Source organism: Mus musculus, chromosome 9 (genome assembly GCF_000001635.26).
Source record: "Mus musculus strain C57BL/6J chromosome 9, GRCm38.p6 C57BL/6J".
In the NCBI taxonomy this organism is placed as follows: domain Eukaryota; kingdom Metazoa; phylum Chordata; class Mammalia; order Rodentia; family Muridae; genus Mus; species Mus musculus.
Window position 1 is genome coordinate 100097927 of NC_000075.6, and position 6000 is coordinate 100103926.

The window sequence follows — 6000 nt, forward strand, 5'->3', positions numbered from 1 at the left end:
CACTGAGGGCAGGCTTTGAGGTTTCAAAAGCCCACACCATTCCAGGTTCTATTTCTCTGTCTCCTTCTGCTCCATGCCTATGGACCAGGATGTAATCTCTCAGCTACTACTTCAGTGCTAAGTCTACCTGCCTGCCTGCCACCATAAATGACCATAGACTCTAACCCTTTGGAGCTGTGAGCCCCAATAAATTCTTTCATAAGTTCCATTGGTCATGGTGTCTCTTCACAACAGGAGATAAAGGAACTAAGACAATAAGGAACTTATAGCTTAGATAGAAAAGTATACAGAAATAACTGTAAATAAGACTAGGCTATAATAACTACCGAACTACAAACAAAGTGCTGTGGAAATGTGAAGAAATAGGATGTAACAGCATATGAGAGGGTTTCTTAGAGATGAAGTGATTCAAATTGGGCCTGGTCAAAAGTGGCAGAATAAATAACTGTTCTCTTTAAGTTGTTCATGCCAGATGTCACAGTGACAAAAGCTACACAGTACATGGTGATGGAAACATGCCATGCCACACAGAGAGATACGTGGAACAGTCTGAAAGAGCCACGGAGAAAAATCGAAATGCCTGAAGAGTGTAACCATCAGGTCTTGATGGTCCCAAGACAATTTGTAAAGCAATCATAGTATAACCTACATTTCAGAAAAAAAGAAAAAAATGCCTTATACGTATGCATGGTGTCCATTTGTGTGGGTGTGTTCACATATGTGGAGACACACATGTTGTAGGGTATTTGTGTGCACTCAAGTGGAAACCCAAAGTTGGTATCAAGCATCTTCCCGGACCAATTTTCATTTTATTTGTTGAAGGCTATCTCACTGAACTCAGAGCTAATGGATTCAAGTTAGTCTAACTGGGGAGTTTGTTCCAGGGTCCCCTGTCTCTGTCTCCCGAGGGCAGGGATTACAGGCAGCCATGATGCCTGCCTGCCCTTTGCTTAGGGCTTGAGGATCTGGACCCTTGTCTTCACACTTGCACAGCAAGTGATTTATCCCCTGAGCCCAGAGAAAAGAAATTTATAATGGAAGGAACATTGATGTTTGAAGACAATATTAAATATTTGGGCAGATTTGCAAGAATTGATTAAATGAAATAATAATTATTATACAAATAGTAGTTGTATGAGAAAAAAATATATTAAGACAGCAATAATAAAGCCAGGGAAGTTGCATTGCTCAACCAAAGGTATTGCTCGGTTGTTGTCTGTGAACTCTCACTCACACACTTGCTGAAAACACAAGAACAGAATTTTCTAAAGCGCTATAAGGGAAAATGAGTTCAAAGAGCTTACTATAGAAAGCAGAAAAAAATAAAGATAATTAAACAAATATAACAATTAGGATAAGGTTGCAAAAATTGATGTATTTTTAAAAATGGCTATAAATATGTACTAATGTGATTCTGTATTTAAGGGAGAATGGCTGATACTCAAGAGCACACTTTGAAGACCAAATATCATGGATCAGAAGACACTTTAAAACAGTGACAGAAAATTTAAGAATATTGGTATGGAAATAGATGCTTCAAATCAAAGGCCAGGGAAATGAAAGGTGACATAATTTTACTAATGTAGAAAATAGACTTTGTGGCAGAGGGAGGGAGGGAGGGAGGGAGGGAGGGAGGGAGGGAGAGAGAGAGAGAGAGAGAGAGAGAGAGAGAGAGAGAGAGAGAGAGAGAGAAGATAAAATAGGTTAAAAAAACCAATTCAGTAGAAAGATAAAATAAACCAGAATGGCCTTAAATCACAAAACAAATTAAGCTAATTCAAATCAGAGATTAAAACCCTCTTCAATGTACCTTGATTCTCGGTAATTAATGTATCAATTAGACAAAAGCACTGGAGACACTCAAGTGTTACTAATATAAATAAAACCTTGATTTAACTGACACGCAGTTTTATATCCAACATCTCCATAATATGTGACTGTTTCATGCACACATGGGACATTCATAAATATTGATTACACGTGGGGCATGATGTAAACCTCAGTGCATTGAAAATAGTATTATCTGGGAAACATGTTCTGACTGGAATATGACAAAAAGAGCAGAACACGGAGAAGTCATGGAGGCTCGGGCCTGCTAGCCCTTGGGAGGTGACAGTGTGTGTCCAAGACCAGCTTCAGCTACGTAGCAAGATCCAGGCCAACCTGAGCTTTATGAGGTCCTGTACATATAAGCATCCCATACATAAAAAGTAATAAAGTAACAAATTGATGCAAAAAACACTGTAAAATCTCAAGTATCTTTCAGTTTATATACAGACTTCAAATAGATGTCTAGAGCTAATTAAGAAAGCAATAACAAAATTTTAACTAATTAATAAAATAATAAAGTTTGCACGTGAATTTAAATAATATAGCCATAAGATTATGAGAGGTTGCCAGAGTGATACTTTGGAAATTCACAGCTCTAATTCCATACAAGTTAAAATTAGTTAGAACTTTCTGGGCAGAGATGGTGGATTTGTGAAATGTACTTTAAAACCACTTGAAAGTTGACCAACAGAAAAGGTTAACGTGGAAGGGAAAACACAAAGCGCCAATGTAAGATTATAAACTGAAGGGCACATGAGCAAGGAACAGCGGAACACTGATGAACAAGCCCCTCAATGAGGGGTATGAGGTACGAGGAAAGCTCAAGAGGAGATCATACACTCCCTGAAGCCAGGCTGATGGCAGGGGAAATGGAAATGCGGGATGGGAAAACGGTGGACTGGGGCGATGGCTCAGTGGTAATGCATTTGCCATGCAAGCTGGAGGACCTGAGTTCAGATCTGCAGAGCCCATGCAAAACAAGCAACAGCTTGTGCCCATAACTCCCCGGACTCTTACAATCTTAGCAAGATTGCTCTGGATCAGATCATGGGAAGCTCCCAGGCCAACACAGGAGCAAAGAAGACAACTATTTCAATTGAGGTGGAAGGGAGGACCTTTGCTTGATGTTGTCCTCTGACTTCCACACACTAGTACCCACCTCCGTGTGCCATGCACACACATGTACATATAGATGGGGAAATACATACACACTTGCTACAATGGCTTGGATAAAAGTAATTTCAGATTGAGAGAGATTTTTATTGATGGAAATAAAGACAAAAAAGTGAATTAGTTAATGTTGAAATAACACTTCCATTAAGAAATACAGGAATATCTATCATTTATCCATCTATTGCCTGTCTGTTTGCCTGCCAGTCTGTCTGTCTGTCTGTCCATCCATCCATCCATCCATCCATCCATCCATCCATCTATCAGCCTGTCTGTCACCTATCTAATTTGTAGGGAGGCATCTCAGAGCTGCAGAGGCTGTGAAACAATGGAGATCTATGCAGCCGATATTCCCAAATGAAGGGAAGTTGGGGCGCGACAAACATTTTCATCGCTACATTTTCCTCGTGTGGCGTTTACTCATTTGATCAGTAAAGATGAAATGGTGAAAGCTAAGTAGAGACAAGAGGCTGTGAGATGAGACTGAGCAGAGCTTTGAGCAGGTTTATGGGCTTTTGAGAAACAACCACAAAAGCATCTATCACAAATGACAAGAGGCCCTAATGACCAGGCCTAATTTTCTCCTGGTACCTGAAGGGTTAATCCTTTTGAGTAAGAAGAAGCAAGACCCTAAGAGCCTTTAAATGAACAAACACAAAGGGGAAAGGCCACAGAATACTGGGAGAAAATCGTGAAGAAAATTATCCTGTTAAACTCTAGCGCTAGTTAGGCCAGGCTAGGAATATTTTTAATTATTCCAAGTACCCAAATCTTTACCTGCCTGGACCTTTCCTCAAAAGGAAAATGTGCTCTGCCAAAATAAGGAGTATAAAATTAGGGATTCAAACAGAATTGTGACAGAAGAAAGCCCGTGGAAGACAGTCACAGGCGTTCCTGACCCAGGGAGGGGGTGTGTGGAGGAGCGGGGACAGCCATCTAGACTGGGAGAGGTTGGAAGTATTTATTCTAGAAGATGCAATTACTGTCTGATATGCCTGAGGGCAGAGAGAGAAGTTCGAGATCACTGCTTGAGAGCACAAATAAGAACTAACAGGCAACCAAGCAAATAAGAAGACAAGAAATGAAAAAGATCCAGACCTTTAAAAAAAAATTGCAGGAAAAATGACTCTTTGTGTGCTACAAAATAAATACTTGCTTTATCTGTCAAGGAAATTAGCTAATCCTATAATGCCAACACTAAATTGAGATTTAACCAAATGAAAATGAGCTGTGTTTAGAGGTTTGAGTGTGGAGGACAAGTAAGGGTGTAAAAGACTAATGAATCCTCAATTTTCAGAGAAGGAAATGACGGCTAATGTCTAGAGGTGAGAGAGTTGAAAGTAGCAATATAAGCCCATCCTCAAGAGGAATGGAGATTTAAAAAGTGTTTAAGGAGGAACACCTGGCTATTCCTCTTTCCTCTCTCACTCTTTCTCTCCCTTCCTTCCTTCCTTCCTTCCTTCCTTCCCTCCCTCCCTCCCTCCCTCCCTCCCTCCCTCCCTCCCTTCCTTCCTTCCTTCCTTCCTTCCTTCCTCCTTCCCTCCTTCCTTCCTTCCTTCCTTCCTTTGCTTCCTTTTCTCTGCCCTTCCTTCTTTTCTCCCTTCCTTCTCCTGCTCCTCCTCATTCTTCTTTACAAGACTTCTGGAAAATGCTATTTTATTGTACACATTTTTCTTTGATAAAGATGTAAAAGGAAAGCATGGGTGAAGAGATGCCTCAGCGTTAAGAGTCAACTGTTCTTGGAGAGGGCTGAGTTTGGTCCAAGCACTCATCTCTGGTGGCTCGAAATCCAGCTCCAGGGAATGTGACACATTCTTCTGGCCTCTGTGGTCGCATACACACAAACAGACACACAAACACATAAACAAAACAAGAGATATCTTTTCAAAAGGCCATCCACAGGCTGCCCCACTTGGGAATCCATCCCATATACAGTCACCAAACCCAGACACTATTATGGATGCCAAGAAGTGCTTGCTGACAGGAGCCTGATATAGCTTTCTCCTGAAAGGCTCTGCCAGAGCCTGACAAATACAGAGGCAGATGCTCACAGCCAACCATTGGACTGAGCACAGGGTCCCCAGTGGAGGAGCTAGAGAAAGGACTGAAGGAGCTGAAGGGGTTTGCAACCCCATAGGAAGAACAACAATATCAACCAAACAGACCCCCCAGAGCTCTCAGGGACTAAACCACCAACCAAAGAGTACACATGGAGTGACCCATGGCTCCAGCCACATATGCAGCAGAGGATGGCCTTGTCAAGCATCAATGGGAGGAAAGACCTTTTGGTCCTGGGAAGGCTCGATGCCCCAGTGTAGGGGAATGTCAGGGCAGGTAATCGGGAGTGGGTGGGTGGATGGGGAAACACTCTTATAGAAGCACGGGCAGGGGGGAAACCAGAAAAGGGGATAACACTTGAAATGTAAATAAAGAAAATATCCAATAAAAAATAACTGAAAATATGAGCATTAAAAAAAATTCTATTGAGGGGCATCTGGGTTCTTTCCAGCTTCTGGCTATTATAAATAAGGCTGCTATGAACATAGTGGAGCATGTGTCCTTCTTACCGGTTGGGACATCTTCTGGATATATGCCCAGGAGAGGTATTGTGGGATCCTCTGGTAGTACTATGTCCAATTTTCTGAGGAACCTCCAAACTGATTTCCAGAGTGGTTGTACAAGCTTGCAATCCCACCAACAATGGAGGAGTGTTCCTCTTTCTCCACATCCTCGCCAGCCAGCATCTGCTGAACCCAGATGCCCCTCAACAGAGGAATGGATACAAAAAATGTGGTACATTTACACAATGGAGTACTACTCAGCTATTAAAAAGAATAAATTTATGAAATTCCTAGGCAAATGGATGGACCTGGAGGGCATCATCCTGAGTGAGGTAACACAATCACAAAAGAACTCAAATGATATGTACTCACTGATAAGTGGATATTAGCCCAGAAACTTAGTATACCCGAGATATAAGAGACAATTTGTAAAACACAT